Here is a 27971-nt window from a genome sequence, read left to right as displayed (position 1 = left end):
ATATCATACATTGGCCATAGGCAAAGGAAAAGGTCCAAAGCTTAAGAGTTATCTGTGGTTCATGGGGCCGATTGTGATTTGTGATATCACATCCCGCATATCGGTCATTGATGAGTTATCAAAGTTCAAAGGCCATAGCAGGGGCCGATTTGCAATGTAATGTAAAAATTTCAAGGGAGGGCTAATAAGGGTTAACAAAGAAGATCATAAGAAAAACCAAGGGTCGGGCCCCTCTCTCTCTTCCACGGGGGGCCATGTGTCGCTCTCTTAGTGATATTTCATCTTGCATATCAGCAAGGTCAAGGGCTCCCACTTAAGAGATATTGGTGGTTGCATCAGATGATCGCGATGTGGGGGATTTTCCCCTAGATGTGATAAAAGATTAAAAGTTGGTTTATAAATACCCAGCGTTCGGACTATGGGCCCACTAAGACAGAAAAGGGAAAAGTGGAGTTGAAGCACCGATATGTGGGAAAATAGAAATACAAAGGAAAAGGTCACCAAGACACAACGCCGATGACCTTAGTGCCTAAGGGCTCACCACCTAGTCTCAGCCCCCGGTCTTTTGAAGAAAGCCACAAAGAAGGGATATATTAAAGGGGGCCAAAGGGAAAATCAAAATCGACCCATTTCACTTGTTTTAAGAGGAAAAAGTCTGTGACTGTGCCGTTACACTGTTAAACAAACAACATCGCACAACCATCGTGTCAGGGCACTGGAGACATCGTACATGGGTTTAAAGGTGAGTTGGGTCAGCAGCTGGGTAGTTTAATGAAGGTATGGGGCATACTCAGGAAAGAACTCGACCTGCAGCATGCCTCCACAAGTTGGTGCCATAAGCATTCAAAGTAGAAGAGACATTCAGCTAGTTGAGCAACATGGCGCTTCACTTCGTTACATAGAAAAGGACTCAGCTTGTAACATGCCTCCCTAAGTCAGTGCCGTAAGCAGTCAAAGGAGAGTTGGCAAGAGTCGGTCGATGCAACAGTAAACTGCCTCAACAACAAAGAGAAGCATGACAAGAGTAGGGACATGAATCCACCCCAAGGCCTCCACTAAAGCAGCAAGGGGACACCTCCTCCTTCCTCTATTGACTTTCTTTATCAGATCATTTATTTTTTTTATTTTTCCAAGAAAGGGATTTGATCCCTATGGTAATTGTAGGTAGGTGATAGCAGAGCCTGGCAAAGCCGAGACAACTAGTCTAGCATGATATTTGGGGCTTAGGTTTAGATATTTTGATTGTAATTCAAAGCTCTCCCACTCCTCTTATAAATATGGGGATGAAACATAATAGAGAGGTTCCAAATTTCTCACGCGGGTAGTCTGAATTCTGAGTAGCCATTTTGTTTAAATTTGATTTTCATGGGACTTCATTGATATTATGGTTCAATGTATGAACTGATAATTGGGCCCTTTAGGATAGATGGTGTTTCCCTGTTGATTGCATGTACAATTCATGGGAAGTATGTGTTCCTGGTAATATCCTTTCATTGTGTATTTTTCCTCCTTGAAATAGTTTAAATGTGGTAGTTGAATTTCTTGTTGGGTTATGGATTTATCTTAGCTGCAAATAGAGAGCAATACCTGGGGTAGCTCAGATTTACTTTAGCTGTTGGTAGAGAATGATACCCATGTCATATTCAACCCGAGACATTATTTCTCACTTCTTTATTTCTATCATTTCATTGGAAAACCATGGTTTAGGTTTCTGTCTTTCTTACAACCCTATCCATTGACTTCCACTCTCTCCTGGAACATGGCTACCTAGGATTCTGTTATGAAAACCCTAGGTGTATGTTTCCCTCCTTCCTTTCCTTCTCTCGACCATCACTGTAACTTCAGTTAAGCTATCTCATTTTCGTGTGTCGGCCACCAGAAGGAGAAGGCATTTATTTTTGAGATTGCCCAAATACCCCTCCATCATTTGGATCCATGAGTTGGCCTGAATCTACCGCTTTGAAAGCTAATTGAACCAAGCCCCCTCATTTTACCTTTTACGTGACAATTGGAGTGATGCAATCCCACTCTTACCATCTTATTAAAACTCCCCTATTTAAGATGTCCTAGGCACTAGTCTACAATCAACCCATAGGCTCTCTCTAGGGAGATTTCCTTCTCTCCTACTGCACTTGTGTTGGAGGTGCAAGATTTAGTGACAAGAGGACCCTCACCCTTCGCAAGTTGGGCCGCAGGGGTGGGTTCCACCGGGGGCACGATCGGGCCCACCATGCCCACTGCAGATATAGTGGCCTTCTGCCTGCCAGGGGGTTGTTGGGTAAGCCTGGCTCATTTAAATTTTTTATTTCTAAAAAATCTAAATTTCATTAATAAAAAGTTAAATTTTATGTTACTGGAATATGTTTTTGGTCTAGTATTTTACACGAAGATAACAACCCAAATGACATATAACTAGTAGTAAACCTATGGGATTTTAATACTTGCACACAACAAAATGGAAACTAACCTTTCAAATGTGATAATCTTCCGTTGAATATGTTGTCGATAACAATGTAGCTGCTCCACAAAATTAATCCAAGTCTTTTAACGAACCTCCAAAAGCCTTGATGTGATGTGAGGAATAGCGATAATGAAATTTTTGATATAATGGAAATTACAGAATTATTTTACCACATGGTGAATGTGGTATTAATTTGTTTTTATAAAAACTTTAACATATAAATCTTGTTATGGTGATATAATAATTTATGATAAAGCGAACATTACGGAATTTTTTTACTGCATGGTGAATGTGGTATTAATTTTTTTTATTATAAAAAATTAACATATACATCGTGTTATGGTGATATAGCAATTTATTTTAAATGTGTGATAGAAGATATAATAAAATTAAAAGAGATATTCAATTGTCTAGTAAATGTTTTATAGTTTAAGTAAAAAATTAATTTAGGTAAAAGATTTAGTTTACAATTTTAATTTAAAGATTTAGTTTAAAATATTAATTTCATAAGAAAATTTTAGTTAATTTTTTTCAATAAATTGTAGAAGAAAATTTTGGAGGAAAATACATGAAACGAAATTTTTGGAGGGAAAATTTTCAGCGAAATATTTTACACGAAAACATTGGAGGGAAATTTTCATTCTTTAAGCTATATATTATCATTAAGAGAGAGTGCATTTGTATCATTCAACCTTTTCTATTTGAAAGGCATGGATTATTCTGATAGAGAAATTTCTCTTTGTGAAACATCAACATTTTCATCGCATAACGACTCTATTTATATTGAAGAATATAACAGAAATTCTTTCACTATGAATAGAGAGTCAAATATTTCACTTAGTCCTAATCCTAACGACTATGAGAGCAACACTGATGAAAGGCAGGATAAATAATTTCAAATAAATAAAGAGGCACGGTTTCCAGTTAGTCCTAATCCTATGGACTATGAGAGCAGCGGTGATGAAGAATTTCAAATAAATAAAGAGTCGTGGTTTCCACTTAGTCCTAATCCTATGGACTATGAGAGCAGCAGTGATGAAGAGAATGATGAAGAATTTCAAATAAATAGAGAGTCACTGTTTCCACTTAGTCCTAATACTATGGACTATGAGAGTAGAAGTGATGAAGGCTAGGATGAAGAGTTTCCAATAAATCGAGAGTCACAGTTTCCACTTTGTCCTAATCTTATGGACTATGAGAGCAGTAGTGATGAAGGCCAGGATTAAGAATTTCCAATAAATCGAGAGTCACATTTTCCACCTAGGCCTAATCCTAGGGACTATGAGAGCAGTAGTGACGAAGGGAAAGATGATGAATTTCCAATAAATAGAGAGTCACATTTTCCACCTAGGCCTAATCCTAGGGACTATGAGAGTAGTAGTGACGAAGGGAAAGATGATGAATTTCCAATAAATAGAGAGTCACATTTTCCACCTAGTCCTAATCCTAAGGACTATGAGAGCAGTAGTGACGAAGGGCAGGATGAAGCACTTAGTCCTAATCCTAAGGACTATGAGAACAATAGTCACAAAGGGCAGGATGAAGCACTTAGTCCTAATCCTAAGTTCTATGAGAGCAGCAGTGACGAAGGGTAGAATGAAGAATTTGCAGTAAGTAAAGAGTCACATTTTCCATGTAGTCCTAATATTATGGACTATGAGAGCAACACTAACAATGCACATGATGAAGAATATCCAATAAACGTCGAGTCATATTTTGCATTTAGCCCTAATTCTAAGGACTATGAGGGTAGCACTGAAGAAGGGAAAGATGAAGAATATCCTCCAAGTCAGTATTTCAAAAGCACAGATGATCATAGTGAGGATAATATTCCTCATAATGATGATGAAAATTCTTATACAGATGATGATCCAATGATGGAGATGTTGCTAGAAAATATTGTATCGAGGAGTAGGAGCATACCCTTTTGTATCAATCTAGGAGGTTATAGTTATACAAGGGGTAGAGCAGAATATCTCACGAGAAGAAGTTCTGAGTGCTCTCATTTCTAGTGAATTTTGTCAAAAATATTTCTTGAAACATATGGATTTCAAGTTTGCATTGGAGAAAAGGAAGAGATATTTGTCAATGAATAAGACCATGCAAAATTCATATTTAGTGGGGTGCATGCAATCTACATTGTCAAGTTATGATTATCATATTGGGTATTTATTTATTTGTAGAAAGGCTTTCAAAATGTTTCATTCAATGGGTAATTTTCACCTGTTAAGAATCCAAGAAAATTTGGAAAAGGATCCCATATTTTATTTAGAAATACATCATAAACGACAATTTGGGCCATTATCAAATGCTGCAATGTCATGGATGAAATACTTCTTTCCGGAGAGTTTATGCCAAATAGAGAGACAATACATATTCCAGATAATTTCTCAAGACGAGAATCTCCAACTTATACAAAGAATATGCAGAAGATGTTGAAGGAAATGGTCAATTTATTACATATCAATATTTTGTGAAGATATGGAAGAAAGAATTCAACAATGTCTGTATTCCTAAGAAGACAAGGATGGGGATTTGCAGTACATGTTCTACTCTAAAATAAAAAAGGGATAAATATGAAGGGGAAGAAAGAGATAAGCATTCATAATATTAATTTTTAAAATTGTATAGTCATCAACTATGAAAACGTATTTATTAATGATTTCTTCTATGTTGTGTAGATTCCATTGTCAAAGTGCTTCATGAGCATCGCGAACAACAAACAAGTGAACAGAAAAAGTTGTACAAGCATCGAAAGAAATGTTATGATAATCCAAATAAATATTTGGGTTTGATAATTGATGGTATGGACCAGACGAAAACACTTCTACCACATTTTGTTCAAACACCCAAAAATTTACAGGAGGAAAATTTTATTCAGTATCACTTGGTTAGTTATATGGTCTTCAATGGGAAAATGTTGCCAAGGGTATACTTCACATCTCCAAATATTCATAATGATGAAAATATGACAATAACCATAACTCATGATGTGCTTTCTCATTAGTCTGGTAATCTTCATGATGTTTTATATCTACAATTGGACAACACTTGTCATGAAAACAAAAATTAGATTGTTTTTGGATATCTAAAAATGCTTGTTCAATTGAGAAATTTTCAGAAGGTAAAGGTTGGTTTCCTTCTTGTTGGGAACACTCATGACCATATTGATCAAATGTTTAGTCATTTTTCAGTCACATTAAGGAGGAAGGATGTTGGGAGCTTGCCATCATTAATTGAATGTATTAAGAAATCATACATGCCAGAGCCTATTTTTGATGTGTTGGACGAAACTGTTGACATGTGAAGGTTTATTCTAGGATCACATGGTTAGGAGAAATGCATTGAACAACTTAATGACATTAGCTTCCAACATCAATTTCGTATCAAAACAATTGATGGGAAAATGCTAATATGGGGTAAGAAGTATTCAACTACTGTAGAATGAGCGTTGTCATCAGGTTTGGAATTTTTGAAGTTCATTCCAGATCATCTAATATTTGCGTCAAATAAATTGTTATTACAATTAGTTTTTGAAGTTCATAATGCACGTAGGCAGAATAGAGAAATAAATTATTCTGATTACCTGGAAGAAATTAAAAAAATGTATTAGATATACATATGGGTACTTTAATATTGCTAATTCAGTTTGGGGGCAGTCTTTCTTTAATAATCAAAGTGATATCATTTCAAGAAAAACAAATGAAGATATACCTTTGAAAACTCCATTTATTTGGCCACAAAATGTGTCAAATGAACATGAGGAAAGAAACATTGTTGAAAAACAACAATCTCAAGGTATTGTTAATTCTTCACAGGTAGAGGAAAGAGAATTGTATATTGGTTCTAGAAGATCTCATTCACAACGTGAACCCGTGGAAGATGTTTACAGGGGTTCATTACAAGATATTAAGGAGGGTTACATGATTGTAGTGCTAGCAGATGGAGATCCCAATGGTTATCCATTATGGGTTGCTAAGGTTATAAAGTTCATTACAAAAAACGAAGATGTTGCAGGTGTTGAAGTACATTGGTATGCCACAAATACACACCTATTCAATGGTGTGTGCAAGCCATAGATGGTGGTTGATAAAGAAATTTGTAGAAAGAGAAAAAGAAAGGGTACAGATATAAATTGTCGCCACACAGACCTCTTAAAATTGGAGGATGTTGACATACTTGTTTATGACTTCAATTTAGCAAAGAGAGGAAATCTTCACTTCAAGACGATAGATATTTTGAAGAGGTTGTTACGAGAAGAAACAATGCTGAGATGGGAGTCTGTTGAAACCAATCATAGATCTAGAAGAATTTTAAAACCTGAAATGGTGGGCATGCATGTGGACTCAGATGGGGCACTAGTTGATGAAAGAGAAGAATATGGAACATATTCATATGCATCCAGTCATTCATTTGAAGATGTGAACTCTGATGGTGTGCAAGAAAATATAAGTGATTTTGAATAATTGTCTAAGACAATTTATATAGTTGATGTTTACATCATACCTTGAAATAAAAATTTTGATTTCCATATGATGTTAAATGAAGTTATGAGTCATTTTTATGTTTGTTGGATTATATGTTTTAATTATGATGAGTTTTATTGTTTAGAATATCTACAATGCAACAATAACTTAGAGATATAATTTATGTTTCATTCAATATACAAGTATTGACATTTTAATTAATTTAGTCATGTAATTTGTTCATAATGTCATGGTTTAAATGTGTGGAAAACTTGGAGTTTTTTAATTCTATCGTTGAAAATTTTCATTTTTTTTTTCTTTACTGTTATGGCTGAAAACAATTAGAATTTTAGCAATCTTTAGTGTCATGTTATTATATGTTTAACAACATGGATGAAAACTGATGGAATTTTAATGTGTTTCGGATCCCATTAATTTTTTTTATCGTCATTACTTAAAAATGTTGAAACTATACTTGGGAAAGAAAAATGTTATTCTACCAAAAACATTAGTGTGTTTTTTTCCTCAAAAACAATTTTTTTTTGCACATAAAAAATTTGTTTTACTGCCCTTTTTTAAATATGTTGGAAATTTAAACAAAAAAAAACACATCATTCTAGTATACACACTTTTTGTTTTTGGCACTGTTTTTCATGTTTTTTGGGGGTTTTTTTGGTAGAGTTCCCGTATTGATTTTATAGTTCTTATTTCAAAGTTTACATTGTTATCTACAATATTTACACACCTAGATGAATCTTTATGTGAAAAGGTTTCAATTTGAGATAAAACCATATTCATAGGGACGAGAAGAAATATCGGCGGGACAATTACCAAAGAAAGATTTTGCAAAATAATTACCAAGGATATTATTCATGAAGGTAACATGTTAATTTTCTTCGTCAAGGTTGGTCACTGTATACTTCATGTGTTTTTCTCTGCCGACCCTAATATGATTTGGTTTTTTTGCTATAGGGTAGCCATAGATGAGACCAATTGGTGGCAAAATAACCATTAAGTGTTTGAGACCAATCTGTACTCAATATAAGACCATAAAATTATGGGATATCAGCTGCCAAGTTATCAATTATTTGGAAATCCTTGGGATTAGACAACAATATAATCAAATCGTGGTTCATTTCTCCTAAAACTCTAACCTTTGTTCTGTCTAGTTGGACTATTTGAATGACATATTTGTAAGGGTTCACAGATAATTTTAAGCACACTGAATAGGGAATGATATTTGATGAAGCACCTGAATCAACTAGAAAATTATGAACATTCTTGTTAAAGACTTCAAAGGTTAAGAGGAAAGGAGGTGTGTGTGAAGTTTAATTGTATACAATGAGAATAACATCTATTGGATCAATATGGTTTGAAGGTGAATCGAGAGGCTTAGGCTTGTATTACTCTTAGGAACCTTAGTTGAAACAACAATTGATGGTAATTATTAATTTGAAACTCCATTCGAAGCATTAAGCAATAATTTTTGTTGTTGTTTAATTCACTGACTTCATAGAGTGATGTATTCACTTTAATTTTATACATATATTCAATAATGTTATATTTGATTCTATCAGATACAATCAAAGTTTTGGATGAAGGTGAAGTTGAGGAAGATTATTTAGGAGTACTAGATGAAGAACCAATAGTTTGATTAGAATTTTTCTTATACGTACCTTTTTAATTGAAGAATCACTTCCAACCTTTTGAATTTTTGAGGGTGCATCTATGGGTCCCTTGCTTCTCGCTTTAAAATGAAGAGCTTCCTCCTCTTCTTTGTCTAAGGTAGGTAGAATAAAATCCCAAAGTCCATCCGCCTCAATTATTTCTTCTTCTTCAGTTTCTTCTTCAGCAAATTATGCTTCTATTGCCATTGTAGTATTGGCATTGATGTCAACATAGACATGATGCTACTAGTTGAGTTGAAATTGGGTTGATTTTGTTGGCATTGATGTCAACAATATGATGTCACTCATGTTGGTTTGTGTTGGCATTGATGTTGATTAGATGATGGCATTGATGGAGCTTGATGGTAGCATGATGGTCTTGAAGGAGTTGGCATGTGCATTGATAGACATGTCATGATGGTTTGTTGATGCCACAAAATAATTGGATGGTGTTGCTACAGTAGAGGATGTTTCTATATGATGATCATACAAATCTACATGTGATGGTGATGGTTCATGACACACTAGTTGAGTTGTCAACTAGGTCTTCATCAGGACTTCATGTCTATTCCTATGAGGATGACTCGTTGTAGTGATGTGATGGCTTGATGATGGTGCTACAAAGGTGTTTTTAGATATGCCAGAGGTGGTGTAGCTTGTTCAGATGTTTGTTGGAGAGTGGAGGACTAGTTGGCATACTTGCCAACCTTGTTTGTTGGCCCTTGTAGGTCAACTTGGCAATGAAACTTGGTAGCCATACTTGATCTACTTGCAGATGTGTCAGAGGCCATGAAAGAGGTTTGGAGGATTGTATAGGAGATGGAGAAGATGTCCCAATAGGTGGCAGAGGTTCAGAGCTGAGAGTTTAGTGTTTTCACCTATGCTATGCCCCAATCGCTCCCTTACAGGCTCGTGAGAGTGACTGAAATGTCCTGGTTGCATGGAGACATGCCTGTGAGAGATAATGTACCTTTTGGTTGAGTTCAGACAATATCAAGTGCGCAAATATGGAATCTCACTAGATTTTCTCTGCATTCCTCGCTCTGTTCGTAAGTAAATTAGCTTGGAAATTCTTAGAGGCTTGTAGAAAATGTGAAATAGGTCGGAAATGGTTTGAAATGGTCCTCCCATGATGTCAATGCATTTATTGCACTAGTAGTGACCTTAGTAGATTGATTTGGTCCAATTTTTGAACCTTTTATCCTAGCCCGAAGCTCAATTTCGCCCTACAGGTTTTATATTCTTGTCTTGTGAGCTTTGTGGTCGTTGATTGAGTTAAATGTTGAGTGTATTTGTGGAGAGAAGGTTGAATAGTGAGATTATTCTTAAGACCTTGAGTATAGCATAGATGCTTGAGTTTATGAGTGTTAATGACTTAATAATGAGCATATTTGAAGCATGATTCCGAGTAGATCAGAATTGGAGTTGCTAGTGTAGAGATTGGTTGGAGAGTTTTTGCACACTGCTAGAGTATATTTTACTAGTGACTCTCACACTTGTTTTTGTAGGAGTTGTTATTACATTTGGTGCTTAGCCTTAGTGTTGTACATTTTTAATTGTAGTATGCAGCATTTATATTATGATGTGAGGGTTTGATACATGTTGATATCATTTTTATTTTGGCCACAATTGTTCTATTGGAGAGCACATATTTTGTTTATTTGTTTTATTTTGGTTTGATCATGAGTACTTGCTACTAAGAGCATGTATGTAGAGTTATTTCTTGTTGAGCATAATGTCTTGGATCTAATTTGAAAAAAGATGAAGGAGTTCCACATAGTGGTGAGGAGAAGTGACTTCATGGAGGTGGAGCAGTGATATCGAAGCCTCAACGAAAGGAACAAGTTTCTCAATCGAATGGTAGTTGGATAGTCCAATCAAAGTTGGTTGGGATCGATTGATCATGGTGGCCTTCAGCGGATGGTAGTCCATAGATTTGAAGAGAACAAAGTCTTCTGATATTACCATTAGTATCGAGTCTCCTAGCCAATGGGTGTTGGCATATTGTATATGAGGTCAAGTCTCCATGTTGATGGGAGTCAGCTAGCCATGTAAAAGATCAATTGCTTAACTAATAGAAATTCAGAAAAAGCATCAGCAGTAAGGGTGGTATTTATCCTGGAAGGATTTATACCAGAAATATTGTGTCTCATGTGTGATTGATGTGATGTGTATGTCTATTTTTTTGTAGCTCCTTATAATTTTTAGTTATGCTTATGTGATTCACATGTTATGATGTTTAGTAGCTCTTGATTAACATATGCGTGATTCAGTGATCGAAGTTTAAATTTGTAAAAATAGTATATATATCACACTATTGATTCACCCCCCCCAGTAGTGGTCGAAGGTTTCCAACAATTGGTATCAGAGCGGGGCTCTTGGTTACAACTTGATCGTTAGAGAGTAGATCTAGGGTTTGTTGGAAAAATTTGATTTTTTTTTCTAGAATGGGCAAGAACAAGAGGAACCGATTTCAGAAAAAGAATGGCCTTCAAAACAAGGAATATCAACCACAAAAGATTCATCTTCCTAGTGAAAGAGGTTCAACAAATAATGTGCAAAAATCAGAAGATCAAGAACCAACAGTATTGTAGAAAAATGAAGCTAAAGGTATAAATGTTAATGATTTTCTTTTGAGCTAAAATTTTGGGAATTCCAATTTTGATCATGTTGCATTTCCTAGAGGAGATGAGGATAATATTAATGTTCTTAGAGTTGATATTTATAAACTAACAATTGCATGCAAGGATCAAGAAAAAGAATTGCAGATCTATGATGATAAGGAGGCCAAGCTCAAGGAAGAGATTCTTAGCCTAAATATTAAGCTGGCTGAAACATAAAAAGTCGAGGAAGGAATGATAAAAAAATATTAGGTGAAGGTAGAAGAGGTTTAGGAATTAGAAGGAAAATTTGTGTTAAAGACATACATGGTGAAGGTAGAATATGAAGGATAAGCATGATATTACTTTTATTATTCACAAGATGTTCATTTATAATACATTGTACATGACTATTGGATTCATCTTCCAACATCTCTTGGACTTCTTTGACTGTTTAACTTCCACACCATAACCCTATGAGGATTAGTTGTCCAACATTCCCCCCTTAATCTGAAGGGGTATGTATGATTCCAAGAAGAGAGCTACAAGATGTGCAAAAATGCATGGCAACACTAGGTTGAATGTTGCTCTCTAAAATGTTGGTATAAATGGGGTGGTTTAAGGATGACCACCAACAATGGAACACTTAGTGCAGTTCCTGGAACTCTTCCAAATATGGCATGAAGATGAGGTCTTCTGCTAGAAGAAGTCCTCCTAATGTTTTGAAGAGGAAAACCTTCAACCTTGAAAGGGAGGTCTCACCCCAGATAAAAAGGGAGAATCTCAACTTGAAAAGGGAGGTCTCAACCTGTGATGGTTTAAGGATGACCACCAACTTTGGAATGCTTAATGAAATTCCTGGAACTCTTCCAAAACTAGCAAGAAGTTGAAGTCTTCTGCTAGAGGAAGTGTCCCCAATTATTTGAAGAGATGTCTCAACCCCGCATATGGTTTAAGGCTGATCATAAACCGAAGGCATGATCAAGGGAAACTTTGTCTCTGGATACAACTCTGAATCTGGTATGGAAGGTTGTGGCTCAGGCTTGCTTGATGTGGCTTTGAATCTTATAAATGACCATCACTTCCCTCCTTGTCAGATACAAGGTGAGATGATGGATAACAATCAACCGCAATATTGTTCAATACTCTAGAACAATTTTTGACATATGACTCAAATATCTTCTTGGTTGTTGAAGCCCTTTGCCAAGAAGTGATCCATCCAAGATAAATCATTGCTCTTGTAGGAGGCTTGTTTTTGAAGCATATGTTTGAAGAATGAGTGGTTTTATGACAGTTCTCACATGGATGAAGATCAAAATAGTGATCTTTCATATGGCCAACTTGGTCACAATGTTTCCATTTAACAACTTTTGACTACGTATGTGGAGAAGCAGAATCTGGAACAGGTGAAGGTGAACCACCATGAAGAAACCCAACACTTTGAAATTGAATGGGCTTTGAGTAATCTGGAATGTGAAAGGAAACCTCCTTATCATATCCAAGATCTGTCATGTGCTTGTTATGGACAAGCTCTTCCCAAGGTCTAATGATTATCATGGGAAGTGTATTTTGAAATTTTGCATCTACATGCAACTCTGTTCCTTCATTAGGCACTGAATCTGAATGAACTTCAACATTATTGACTTGTTGGTGATGGGAGTTTGTCTCAATGTTCTGAAAAAAAATAGGTTCAGAATGACAAATCTTTTATTTTAATTCTTCTTGCTGAAATTGAGATTCAAGATCTAGAAATTCTATCTTCTCCTATGTATTCTGCACACAATTTTTAATATCACAGAGAGTGTTCTTGTTGATTTTCACTGTATCATGATAAGTGGAATGTATCAGAGTTGTCAATAACTCTAATACTTCAGTTATTCAAGCCATTTTCTCCATAGTAAAAATGATACTTTTTAAAAAACTGATCACAACTATGACCCAATGAGGGAAAAACAACACCCACTCATAATACACAGACACTGCAATATCCTCTATAAATGTGCACCAAATAACCAATGTGCAAGGAGTCCAAAAGATCCTTGAACCAGACCAGGAAGCAGTTTGAACACTATAATTATTTCTTGCTCAAAACTTGCACTTTTAGAAGCATCAAAGTAAGGTCAGAAACTTACATATAGATTCTAGGTAAAAATACTTCAAAACTGCAAAAAATCTGCCATCAAACTTGTCCCTTTACAATTTTACAAATATTCCAATACAATGCTAGGTATAAAGTTTTGACTGCTCACTTCAAAGCATAGAACTCGTGGACTCGCCACTCTTCAGGTCCTTTCTCAACCGAAAGGAACTCTCTATTGGGGATACTTTAATCGCCTTCGAGCAGAGTATTCTATGCATGAAACTAAGCTTCCTGTAAGAATGGAATTCGGTTTAGAAGAACACATTTCATGGCAGAAAAATAATAAAATGTGTGGCTTCAATGCTTCGATGAGGAGACAAAGACTATGTTGTTTTCTCCACGGACTTTATGCCACCTCTTTCTACACTATTGCTGCGAATATCCGGAATAAGAGTAATTGAATCAAGGAACCTCCTTGCAAAACATGGCTTTGCGAAAAGCTTCAGGAGCAATTTCACAGGGGTTTCCTTTGATACATAACCGGATAGAATTTGATGAAGCACCACAACTAAACAGGCATCCCATTCATTACGAATTTAATGTCACCGAATTTAATGGAGGAGGAACACCATGCCACCGACTTGGCTGGAGATTTTCTCGCTTTTGCACTTATATATTTTTGTTACACAATGTTGTAACGTGCATAGTTTCCTTCACATAAGGGATCACAAACAATATGGTAAAGGCTAAATTTCCCCTCAAAGGGACTACAACCACTTCAATGCATCACATCATCATCCAACAAATGCATCATTTCATTCTTCAACAAATTAAACGCTAAGACTGGAAACTTTATACATGTTTGCGCCTTCTATTTAACCTTTTCTTGAGTTTGATTGAGCTCTCCCAAAGCTAATTTTCAGTAGCCTTGGATGCTACCTTCTCCTAGGGGTTCAATGCATAGAGACGTGCTTCATTCTAACACACAGAGACTAAAAAGAGATGAGTTGGTGTACATTCCACCAACATTCAAAAAGAACAACAGAATGGTGTAACTAGTAGATTGAAATACCATGACAACATGTTTTTTCTTTTGATTTTTCGGCCTTTTAATTCATTGTCTCAATGGTTGATGTTAGTTCTTCCTGTTATCACCCCAAGAAACTCTCCTAGGTTGTATCTCAGAGATGGTTAGGAACATTACAAACTCAACAAAATGTTGGAAATGGATGAATGGAAGGAATGATGCTTGTTCAAGCCAGATAACCACTTCTACTATGCTTAACTCCAGACATGGGTGAACACCCCCAGACTGCAAGGCTTTAGACCACCAATTAATCATAGTTTGAGGATTAAGTGAACATGGAGAATACTGACCACACCAGCAGATGCACAAGACCATGTGATGGCCGGCTGCAACCAGTAAAGAGGTTTGCAAATATATTTCCTAATGCACAGACAGGATGACAGCTCTCTGGCCCTAAGTAAATAGAAACTTGCATAACATATTTAATGATACATACTAGACTTCAACACAGAGGTGGGATGACAGCCCCTCTAATGATAAAAATCAAGAGCACATGAACAAATGCATAACAGGCACAGCCTAGAACAGAGCAGAAATGGAAAGTGAGTAATTAGCAGCAAAAGAAGCTTGTATTAGCTGAAAATGAAGACCAGACGCTGCAAGTATCAAAGTAGTTACAGTCTCCAGAAGTTGAAACTTACATCAAAACAACAACCATCAACCCTCATCCCATCTCTGTTCTGGGTATATATGGAGTTTGTTTACAAAATGTTCTGCTATCCTATACGAGGAGGGGTCATAATGGACCACCAACCACATTAACTATCTAAAATGGGCCTCTACTACAATCTGCTGCTTTGAATTTAACATTCTATGGTACCCTGTTGTACTCCTCGAGCAGGTGAAGTGTCATAAAGGATGAAATTCCTTAACTGCTGGATAGGCTGGTCTGCCCGAGGCTGATCCTTTCTTTCTCGGCCATCCTTTCTTGCTAAATGCAGTTGTTGTGGATTAACTACACAAGGTACTGGTAGTTGATCACCATTGTCCTCTAGGAGCACAGAACAGTCAAAGGAGTGTGGACTTCATGGTGGGTGGACAGAGTGAACGGAGGAATGAGGTTATCCGTCAGATTGCGCAGATCGATGGCGGAGACAACATGACAGGGGCTATCGGGAAGGTGAGGCGGAAGACGATCGCAGGCCGTTGGATCTCGAATGGACGGTGGAGATCTATCGGCGGGAAGAATCAGGCAGAAGCAGGGCAGACGATCATGAGCCATTGGATCTCGGGCGGACAGATCCAACGGTGATCGGGGGCGGAAGCTGCGCGGGGACTTAACGGCCGAGAGAATGGTTTCAAGCGGCGGGCGGTATTGATCGCACTGCTTTTGGTGTGTAAGCGGTAATCATACATGGGGTAGTGATTCCACTCAGGTGATGACGCGTGGCGGATGGGACAAGATCAATACCACTTTCCCCGTGAGCTAACGTGTAGTTAAGTTACGGCATCAGGAGGAGCGAACGATGTTAGATTGTGGTGAACGCGATCACTGGTGGGGAAAAATAAACTGGGTTTAATGAGCCGGAAAAGGTTTTGGCGGCAGTTATTCGGTGAGAAACGGTTAGAGAAGGCACGCAGTCATGTTACCGCAGTCATATGATGGCTAAAACTTAGCCCTCGGGGGTCGGAGGAATCATGGAATTTCACAAAGTTTCAGAGGTAAAATGGAGGTAGCAGGTTTGAAGATATAAGCAGGGGGTGAAGGGGATTAAGGAAGGTGACCAGTGTAGACCTTTTCTGAGCAGAAACTGAGGGAATGGGCTTACGTAGGCCCCCTTGAACATCAGAAACTTGTAGCAGAGCTAACACTGGCTCCTTCTGGGGATGAGATCCTCCCTGTGAGGTCTCAAGAACCTGTAGATCAATGCCTTTCTGATGAAAAACAAATTAACAAAATTCCTAGTGTTCCATTGGGCATGGAGTCTGACTGAACCTACACTAAGACTGATAAAATAAAATATTTACAACTTTAAGGCCACAGGACCTTAAATCACATAAATTTTCAGAAAATGCCCATTAACTGGGCCATCAAAAACTGCCTCTCCTCCCATACTTTTCAGTATGAAGGTGTTGTTCCCTTGAATCTGAGAAATGATAAAAGGCCCTGTCCAGAAAGCATCAAACTTCCCATGATTGCCTTTCTTTTCCTTTAGTGCATCCCACTTCAAAACCAAGTCTCCAACCTGAAAATTATCTACTTTTGTCCCTTTGTCAAAAGCTTCCTTGATCTTTTTCTGATGTGCTGCAGCCTTTTCAACCAGTTGTTCTCGGATTTGATGTACCTCTGCCAAATCAGTGATCCTTTTTGCCATGTCTTCTTCCTCATTATATTCATGTTGCAGGAACTTTACCACAGGGAGAGTTAACTGAATTGGGAATACATCTTCAGTGCCATATACCAGCCTAAATGGAAAATTCCCTGTGGATTTCTTAATGGTCACTCGGTCAGCCCACAGTGCATACTTGAGCTTAGAATCCCAATTTTTTTTGTTTTCCTCCAACAACTTTTTGATTATCCTTATCAGAATTTTGTTAGAGGATTCTGCTAGGCCATTTCCTTGAGGGTAATATGAGGTGGAATGAACCAGCTTAATTCCCATTGAATCACACATTTCCACCAATTCTTTTTCCTTGAAGGCCGCTGCATTGTCTGTGACTAGTTTATGTGGACAACAAAATCTGGTAAAGATATTCTCTGTCAAAAACTTCATGACCACATTATGATCAACCTTCCTGCTAGAGATTTCTTAAATCCACTTAGTGAAATAATCAGTGGCTACTAATATCCATCTGTGTTGGCCACTAGAATGTGGATTTATCTCTCGAATGAAATCCAAGCCCCACTGCTGAAAAGGTCCTTTTGCATGTATTGGTTTTAAGGGTAGGGACTTCAATTGTTGTTTCGCTTCAAATCTTTGGCACCTGTCACAAGATTTAACAAATGAAAGGGCATTAAAAAATAAGGTGGGCTAGTAGTACCCAGCTCTGAGGATCTTATGGGCAGTGGTTTTCCAATAATGGTGTCCTCCACACATGCTGGAATGAAACTACTGCATAACTTTTATTGACTGTTCTTTGTCCAGACACCTCAACAACACTCCAGATGGATCCCTCTAGTAGAGGAGATTTTCATGGATACAATATTTTGCTGCCCTATTGTAGAATACTAATCACAAGAAGCTAGATTTTCTTCCACCGATTGCTTTCTCTCTGGTTCAGTTGCTTCCTCTTCTTCATCTGTCTGACCCCTTTCTGCAATTGTGCACAGGAAATCTATATCCAATGATCTGCAATTTTCTTTAGCCAACAACTTGGCAAGACCCTAACCTCTGACCAGCTTGGTGGGCTTTAATTCTATATTAAATTCAATCAAATTTGCAATCCATTTAGCCCTTCTTCCATTAGCATCAGGTTGTGTTAAGACATCTTTTATTGCAACAGAGGGTACATATGCAATTACCTTGGAATGCAGAATGTAAACTCTGAAAGCTTTCAAAGATTTGATAAGAGCATATGCTTGTTTCTCAATAATGTCATACCTTAGTTCAGCAACCCTTAAGTTTTTACTGAAAAATGCCATCGGATGCTCTGAGCCTTCTTCATCTACTTGCAATAAAATTGCTGCAAGGGTGTCTTCAGAGGCAAATGAAAATATATGGAACTCCTTGTTGTAATCTGGGTTGCTTAGAGTGGGAGCTTCCATAGTGGCTTTCTTGATGGACTCAAAGGATTTTCTTGCTGAATCAGTCCATTTGACTTCTGACCCCTTTTCAACATGGAGGTAATATGCTTCACAAGTTCTGCAAAATTTGGTATAAACCTCCTCACAAAATTAATCTTGCCCTGAAAGGACTAGATGTCCTTCTTTGATCTCGGGACAGACAGGGTCTATATTGCTTTTACTCTTTTTGGGTCAATTCAGACACCTCCAGCAGAAACAACATTTCCTAACAGCTTGCCTTCTTCTAAAGCAAATTGTGATTTTTTAGGATTGACTGAAATCCCAAACCTTCTGCACTTCAAGCACACTTTTTTCAAATGCTACAAATGGTTTTGATGGCTGCTGGAGTATACTGTTGTATTATCTAGGTAGATGAGGACAAATTTATCCTTCTCTCCTACAAATGCTATATCCATAGCTCTCTGAAAGGTGGCTCCAGCATTCATTAACCCAAAAGGCATCTTGTAATACATAAAAGTGCCCCAAGGAGTGGTGAATGCAGTCTTCTATTGGTCATTTGGATGCACAACAATCTGGTTATAGCCTAAAAATCCATCCAGGAAAGACATCACTTTGGCTCCTGAGACTCTTTGCAGCAAATGCTCCATATTGGGTAGGGGATAATTGTGTTTCTTTGAGCATTTGTTCATGTTTCTGAAATCAATGCAAAGCCTAATTTCTCCACTTTTCTTCCTCACTACCACTAGGTTGGCTACCCATTTTGAATATCTGAGAGGGACTATGATTTCGGCAGCCAACAACTTTTTAATTTCTTTTTCAATCAAAGGAAGGAGCAAAGGATTTATTGGTCTTAGCTTCTGCTTGAAAGGAATGGTATCTTTCTCCAGAGGGATTTTATGTTGAATAATCTTTTTATCATATGTTTTTAGGTCACTATATTCCCTGGCAAACACATCAGAAAATTGCTTCATTAAATTGCAGTATTCAACATTTTGGGTAGCAGACAGATGGGTGGACAGATTTATATATCTAGGTGGACCTAGACTTCATATATCATGCTTACAGACTGTAGATTGAACTTCTTTTTGGGCAGCCTTATAAGGCACATCATTTTGGTCAAATTGTCTTTCTAAAGGAATTAAACCCTTAGGAATATGATTGCTGGGAAGTTGGACAATGCTATCTTTGCCAATTTTATTTCTAAGCTAGAACTGGGGACTTTCTTGCAAGGTTTCATTTTCTTGGTCCATTTGCATTTCGGAAAATTCATCAATGACTTGCAGAAACCTATTTATCTCATCATCATCCTCAAAAACTTTCCAATGGTAGACATTATCAGGCAAGGACGGTCTATATTTCATTTGGACTTCATAAACCAGTCTGGGAGGCAAGGGAGGAATAAACATGCTGGCAGACACAACAAGGGAATCAGTAAGTTGGTTTTTGGCTCTAGGGATATATGAAATACGTAAATGATCAAAGGAATCTTTGAGTCTCCATACCTCATCTCTGTATGCTTTCAGCCTTGGGTGCTTTGCCTGAAATGTTTTATTTACTTGCTGAATGATTAGATCAGCATCTCCAAACACCTTTATGCTTTTGATTCCTCTATCTTTAGCTGCATTAATGCCCAATAGCAGAGCCTCATACTCTGTTATATTGTTTATGACTTGAAAAGCCAGCTTGAAAGATAGATGTGTGCTTTCTTGCTCTGGAGATATCAGCACTACCCCTGCTCCTGCAGTCTCCCTGGAACATGCTCCATCAAAGAACATCTCCCAAACCTAACTTGTTTTCTCTCCCCCTGCCTGATTCACTAGTTTCCTAATCTGCATTGAGGCCTTCTGGGATTCTTCTATTTGGAGGATACATGCTCCAAAATCAGTGTCCATAGCATATATGGGATGATTAGTAGGATTCTTCTCATCACTGATGATGTATGCCAGCTGTGCTTCTCTGTACAATCTCCTGCTTTCTCCTACAAAAACTGGGATAGTGGCATAAGATAGATCATTCTGTAATGTCCCACCTAATCTCTTAATCCATCCCCTGGACAGCAGCATGCCAAACTTGGGAGGGACATCTGCTACCACAATATCCATCATCATACTCTTCATGGGTAGCTGAGTTAGGGTAATGGCCAGGTCTTTGATCAATCCTAGGCATTTCACTTTCCTTGAATCAAATGAGAATAAATCATGATATGTTCTGGTGATGTCAAGGCCTAACTCTTCCATGACAGCTTTAGGCATCAAATTGTGGCTGGCCCCTGTGTCTAGCAGGAAATTGTGGAGGATTTTGTCATGAATGGAGAAGGAGACATAAAATGATGGAGAATTATTATCAATAGGTTCAATCATGGGGCTAAGCACAATGGCAGGCTTGTCATCTTGCAAATTGACAGAGTCAGTGGGGGTTTGTGTGGTCTCCAGCTCAAGAGCTTCAAGGATAGGCTTTCTAAATACTTCACTCTTTACCAACTCTACTAGAGGCACAAATATTTTTAATTTCTAGACTTATGACTCAAAGCTGAAGGAGGAAGGTAACTTATCTTAACCTCTTACCTCTTGAATTGGAGCTTTGAGGATGACCAGATCAACTGCTGGTCTTCTCTACCTAATATTCTATGACTCTGTTCGGATAACAGCTCTTTGGGCAAGATTCTCTTTGACATTTTTTGCATTTGACCTCAGATTGTATCTTTGTTGTTCACCAATCTGTAGAACAACCTCTCTGTCCCACTCCTAACTATCCTGTTCCTGCAACAAGGATTCTTCATATGTAGCCAATGTCAAAAAGGCAACACTGCCTTTATCTTCCATGCAGTGAATTTCATCCTCATCTTCAAACTGTTCCTCCTCCATGACTACATTCTGGAAAGGAACTTTAACCTTTTGTTCTTCATTTGTTTCTTTACCCCTCTAAATGATTTGCAACTATTCATTTGCTCTTTTGAATTTATTTGGATTTCTTGGAGCAAATGTGTTATGTTGCCTTGTCTTTCCTGAATTCTGCTCAACCTTCAGCTTAGATATTTCAGCAGCCAATGACTCTATCATCTTAGTCATTTTATCTAATTTAGGCTCTGAAGATGAGGCAGAGGAAGAAGAAGCCTCACCTCTCTGCCTCCTTCTATCAGCATGTGTTTTGAGCTTTTCTGCAGCCATAATATTAGATTCTACTTCTAGGGCTGCATCTTGCATATCCGCTAGAGTGGCACATCTTCTTTCTCTCAATAACAGGCAGAAATCAGAGTCAAAAGCATTGGCATAGGTGAGTTTGGTAGAAGTGGGGGTAGGCTTTACCTCAGCTGGTATCTTACTATACATACGATTGAATCTTTTATTAAAATCAGGCAATGATTCCCCATTTTCCCTCTTTAGGTTACCAAACTCAGTATGGTAATAGAGCAGATCCTTTCTATCTCCCCATTGCTTTAGGAATGCATCATCCAATGCTTCAATGCCTATTATGGACCCATGGGGTAATTCTCTGAACCACTTCCTAGCCTCACCATCAAGGCTCTGGACAAAAACTCTCATCCATACATCATCTTCACTGATATCTAGGTTATCTGCATAGCTATAAAAAGACTCAAGGTGTTCTTCAGCAGTTACTCCCTCTGTACCAGTGAATTTAGGCATATATTTTTGATACTCTCCAGCAGGCATGGCATTCAAAGGAACATGCAAAACTAAAGGCCCATACCTAGCAGCTATGATTCTTTCCATCTCGGTGGGAGCTTGTTGGCCTGCCATGACTGAGATATGTGGGAGAATACTAGCAAATTGAATAATAGGAAGTAATGGAATAGATGACAGAAATGAGGGAAATTGATGGATTGTATGGCGGAATTTCTTTGGACTGAGATCTAAAGGGGAACTGACTGAACAAGGAGCTCTATTAATCTCTGAAGGAATTTCTTTACTAACAGTGCTGGGCTCTAAATCTTCAAACTGTATATCCTCAGCTATAACCTTATCTTTCAGAGATGCATAAGTTTTCTTAGGCTTACCTGATCCTGATTCTCCTTTTTGTGATGTTTTCCTCAACTTGACAATATTCTCAGGGTCAGGCACTGGGTCAGTGGGTGATTTCTGAGGATTTCTCTGGGTATGCCTCACAAACTGAGCCAGAACTAAAATGTGGAGTTGCCAGATGGATGATTACAACTAGAACTGTGTTCAGACCTTGTCTATCATCAAAATCTGAAACTGTGTCATTATCTCAGGGAAGCTAAACTTCAATCTCCTCTCCCCGGAAAAGGCACCAATTAATGTTATCTCCCCAAGAAACTCTCCTAGGTTGTATCTCAGAGATGCTCAGGAACATTACAAACTCAACAAAATGTTGGAAATGGATGAATGGAAGGAATGATGCTTATTCAAGCCAGATAACCACTTCTACTATGCTTAACTCCAGACATGGGTGAACACCCACAGACTGCAAGGCTTTAGACCACAAATTACTCACAGTTTGAGAATTAAGTGAACATGGAGAATACTGACCACACCAGCAGATGCACAAGACCATGTGATGGAAGGCTGCAACCAGTAAAGAGGTCTGCAAATCTATTTCCTAATGCACAGACAGGATGACAACTCTCTGGCACTAAGTAAATAGAAACCTGCATAACATATTCAATGATACATACTAGACTTTAACACAGAGGTGGGATGACAACCCCTCTAATGCTAAAAATTAAGAGCACATGAACAAATGCATAATAGGCACAGCCTAGAACAGAGAAGAAATGGAAAGTGAGAAATTAGCAACAAAAGAATCTTGTATTAGCTGAAAATGAAGACCAGATGCGGCAAGTATCAAAGTAGTTACAGTCTCCAAAAGTTGAACCTTACATCAAAACAACAACCATCAACCCTCATCCCATCTTTGTTCTGGGTATATATGGAGTTTGTTTACAAAATGTTCTGCTATCCTATACGAGGAGGGGTCATAATGGACCACCAACCACATTAACTATCTAAAATGGGCCTCTGCTATGATCTGCTGCTTCAATGAATGAATTTGACATTCTCTGGTACTCTGTTGTACTCCTCGAGCAGGTGAAGTGTCATAAAGGATGAAATTCCTTAACTGCTGGATAGGCTGGTCTGCCCGAGGCTGATCCTTTCTTTCTCGGCCATCCTTTCTTGCTAAATGCAGTTGTTGTGGATTAACTACACAAGGTACTGGTAGTTAATCGCTGTTGTCCTCTGGGAGCACAGAATAGTCAAAGGAGTGTGGACTTCATGGTGGGTGGACAGAGTGAATGGAGGAATGAGGCTGTTCGCCGGATTGTGTAGATCGACGACAGAGACAACACAACAGGGGCTATTGGGAAGGTGAGGTGGAAGATGATCGCAGGTCGTTCGATCTTGAATGGATGGTAGAGATCTATTGGCAGGAAGAATCAGGTAGAAGTAGGGCAGACGATTGTGAGCCATTGGATCTCGGGCAAACAGATCCAATGGTGATCGGGGGCGGAAGTTGCGTGGGGACTTAACGGCCGGGAGAATGGTTTCAAGTGGTGGGCGGTATTGATCACACCGCTTTTGGTGTGTAAGGGCTAATCATACGCGGGGTAGCGATTCCACTCATGCAATGACGCGTGGCAGATGGGACAGGATCAATGCCGCTTTCCCTGTGAGCTAATGTGTGGTTAAGTTACGGCATCGGGAGGAGCGAACGACGTTAGATTGCGGTGAACGTGATTGTCGGTGGGGAAAAATAAACTGGGTTTAATGAGCTGGAAAAGGTTTTGATGGCGGTTATTCGGTGAGAAATGTTTAGAGAAGGCATGCATTCATGTTACCACGGTCATATGATGGCTAAAACTTAGCGCTCGGGGGTTGGAGGAATCATGGAATTTCACAGAGTTTCAGAGGTAAAATGGAGGTAGCGGGTTTGAATATATAAGTGGGAAGTGAAGGGGAATAAGGAAGGTGACAGGTGTAGACCTTTTCTGAGCAAAAATCGAGGAAATGGACTTACTTAGGCCCCCTTCAACATCATCAACCTGTAGCAAAGCTAACACTTCCAATACAAGGGCCTTTTATTCAATACTATTACACCAATGCACGAATTGATGTAGACTCACGCTTTTCTAATACAATGTAGAGGAGGAATATATATAGTGGTTTCAAAACATATATTAGACTACTTTCAAACTAATGTAACACAGTCACTGGAATCAATAGCGCAAGCTCCAAACTCATGCAATAACGCTTTAACATTTTGCCTTCAACACATAAAGACGATATTAACTAGCCCACCATCATATATAAGCCAATGCATACATGAAGTTTGAATACATCTACTCACGGTCTTCAATGGAAAGATTGTTTCAAAAAACACAGAGTGGCATGAATGTCGAGATATCTCCGGACAATAATTTTCCAGCAGCGCTAGTCCAATTCAATCCTTTCCAAAATTCCGGGAGAGCTGGCATTGATAATAGCAGATATAAAAGATAATTTTGAGGGATGCAATGTTCTGAGGAAACCATATGTCATTGATGGCCATGTCGATGACTCGAGTGGTGGATGCAAGGTATCCATAATTGAAACTTCTGTCAAGAATAGAAAAATGCCTACAACTCCTAATCCAATTAGACTGCAGTTAGGGTTTCCTAGGCATGCCAATATGGATAACTATTGGAATGGTCCCTATTTTTCTGGATAGGAGCGTTATGGAGGAGTAACGCACTATGACAGTCAGACAACAAATGTTGCAGAGGCAATAACGCTGACAATGAAGAAAACACTAGCAGTTCAACACAGAAAATTCAGGCTCTGATTACATATTTGAATGGAAGGACCGACAGATAGTGAATTAATGGAGCATTATGGGCAGTGAGAAGAAATGACATAACTAAAAAGAGTGGCTCATATTTGGGTAGGGTAGAAGCACGCATGCTTTGATACCATGTTAAAGACATACATGGCGAAGGTAGAATATGAAGGATAAGCATGAGATTATTTTTACTATTCACAAGATGTTAATTTATAATACATTGTACATGACTTTTAGATTCATCTTCCAACGTATCTTGGACTCCTTTGACTGTTTAACTTCCACACCATAACCATATGACGATTAGGTGTCCAACAAGTTGTTTTCTTGAGAAAGAAGCGAAAAATGGAGAAGAGCACTATATCATTGGATAATTTTCTTGAGATCTAAATATCACCATTGGATAAATCTGGTCTTGCATTTCAAAATGGTGAGTCTAGTTTGCATGCAGGTAAAAACAACAGAGAAGAACCCAAGAGACCTGTAGAAAATAATACCAATATCAAAAGTGATTCCCAAGGTAATAAGAAGCAAATCTAGTAGTCGAATAGTAAACAAAATAACCAGAAAAAGAAAAGCAAGTAGAACCAGCAGTCGATCAAGTAGCAGAACCAACAGTAGAGAATAAAATCTCAAGGAGCACCTACATTCATAGTATCCTTTTCTCCTAGATATGATCGTGTCAGCTCCATTAGATTTCAAAGGAAGAAAATTCCTTTTATTCCTTTGATGCATGAGACACAATGCTATAGTTGTCATAAGTTTGAGAATGTTGCAGCAAATTGTTGGAGCAAAACATATAGACCACATTAGCAGAGATTCTAGCAATATCAATAGCCAAAGAGAATGGCCAACAGGTATACCTGTGACTTTTATGGTTATTTCTACTCATGTCACTTGTTTGTCCATAAGGCATGTGATTGCAGATCTAACCAATGGATGGGAGACACATTTCATGCAAAGTTTAGATTTGGCATGAGAAAAAGAAGAGTTGGTCCTCTTGGTCATGTGGATTGCAATATTTTCCATTGATTTGGTCATATGGTAAGGGATTGTTTTCTACCTCGTTATTCAAGGAAAAATCGTCAAAAGTAGAAAAAAAAGAGGATCTAGCACAAAACCAGTAAAGCAAGAGAAGAAGCAGATGAAACAGGATAAGAAATAGCCCAAGATCATGTGGAAGAAGAAGGAGCCACAAATATTGAACTAAGAAGAACATTCCCTCCCACAATCCATGATTATTCATGCATACTTATAAAGGACTGCAGATCATCAGAGGTGCACAACCTTAGGTGGAGTGTATGACAGTTTTTGTAGTAGAATATGATGAGTTCATTTGAGCCTCATGTACATTCAGGTTCGCAATATCAACCTGCACATTGGATGTATAATGAACTCAGGGGAGCTATGGCATGGTATTGAGATTCATGATTTATCTTGTCTCTTTCATTCCTTTCTTCTCATGTTTTTTATCATATTTATATGTCTTTCATGAGTAGAAATAAGAGCACATTTTCAACCATGTATGTGCTTTTGGATTTTGCTAACAGCTGGTTGAAAATATATGCAACCATGCATAGATTGTGATCATTACTTCAGGATGTATTTTGATGAAATGTGAGATGGAACAACCATTTATAGGTTGGTATATGATGACTACTACAACCATGTGCTTGCTATTGTATCATCATTATGTGTTGGTTGAGAGTCCAGTCAATAATATGATGAGTCATCATGGTGATAGGATTATTTTGGAGGAGTCTTATGGAGTCATTTTGCAGCCACATGTATGGGTTAATGATGATGTAATAGTCATGATGCATTTGAGTCATTGGTCCATAGGAGATGATCATGGTAGCAATGTATTTGATTGAAAATTCTTGTATAGTGCTCATGGAGTCATATACTTGTATTGTACTATCTTTTGGTCATATAGCCATGAGTCATGAGGTCATGATATGGTCATAGTAGGGTCATGTATGAGGTTTTGTATCACTATTAAAGCCATGTATTTATCATGTATGTCACTTGAGCCATGGTCATGTGGAGTCTGAGTCCATGTGGTGCTTCTATTTGTTAAAGGAAGCATTGTTTGTAGGGAAAGCAGTCATTTCAGCTCAACAATTGGTATCTCTACATCTTGGAGATGGAATGTGTTTAGGGGGAGCATTATTTGTTCCTATTTACTTCATCCCTACATTTTTGGCATTATGATATGTTTTGAGGTGTTCATGCTATGCCTCATATTGTGTTATTTCAGTGGGGTTCTTGACCTCATGTGATGAGATATTTTGGTAGTTACTGCTATGTAGTTATGGTGGAGATTGTGTGTGGTTTCCTCGTGTGGATATTGCTTCATATCATTATGATGATGCATATGTTAATTATTTTTTCCTTATATTGGCATGATGTTTATTTCTGCTAATAATTTTTTGTTGGTATTATGCTCTAGATGTTGATTGGATATATATATGTTGCTTGTTGCTTATATGGAAGCATGGATGATTGTTTATGCATTATATTTCATCCATGTAAATATGTATTACTCTAGTGATTATGCTTCAATTCTTGCTTCCTATTCATATTGAGTTGACCCTTTTACATTGATGTCAAAGGGGGATAGAATTTGAATGGATAAATATCAACACCAGAGTTGTAGTTTCAGTGAAGATCAACCTCATATGTTGTTGAGGTTGACATCAATGCCAAAGGGGGAGTTTGTTGGCATTACAGTATTGGAGTTGATGTCAACATGTTCATGATGCTACTAGTTGAGTTGACATTGGGTTGATTTTGTTTCTATTGATGTCAACAATATGATGTCACTTATGTTGGTTTGCCTTGGCCTTGATGTTGATCAGATGATGGCATTGATGGAGCTTGATGGTAGCATGATGGCCTTAGAGGAGTTGGCATGTGCATTGATAGACATGTCATGATGGTTTGTTAATGTTGCAATATAGTTTGATGGTGATGCTACTGTAGATAATTTTTCTACATGTTTATCATACACATCTAGGTGATGGTTCATGGCACACTAGATGAGTTGTCAACTAGGTATTCATCGGTCTATGCCTATGAGGATGACTTGTTGTAGAGTTTTTATGGCTTGATGATGGTGCTATAAAGG

The sequence above is a fragment of the Pinus tabuliformis genome, chromosome 1_2, assembly GCF_031772625.1.
Source record: "Pinus tabuliformis cultivar Carrire ecotype Pingquan chromosome 1_2, CPIR1, whole genome shotgun sequence".
NCBI classification, from domain to species: Eukaryota; Viridiplantae; Streptophyta; class Pinopsida; order Pinales; family Pinaceae; genus Pinus; species Pinus tabuliformis.
This window is presented reverse-complemented; position numbering follows the sequence as displayed.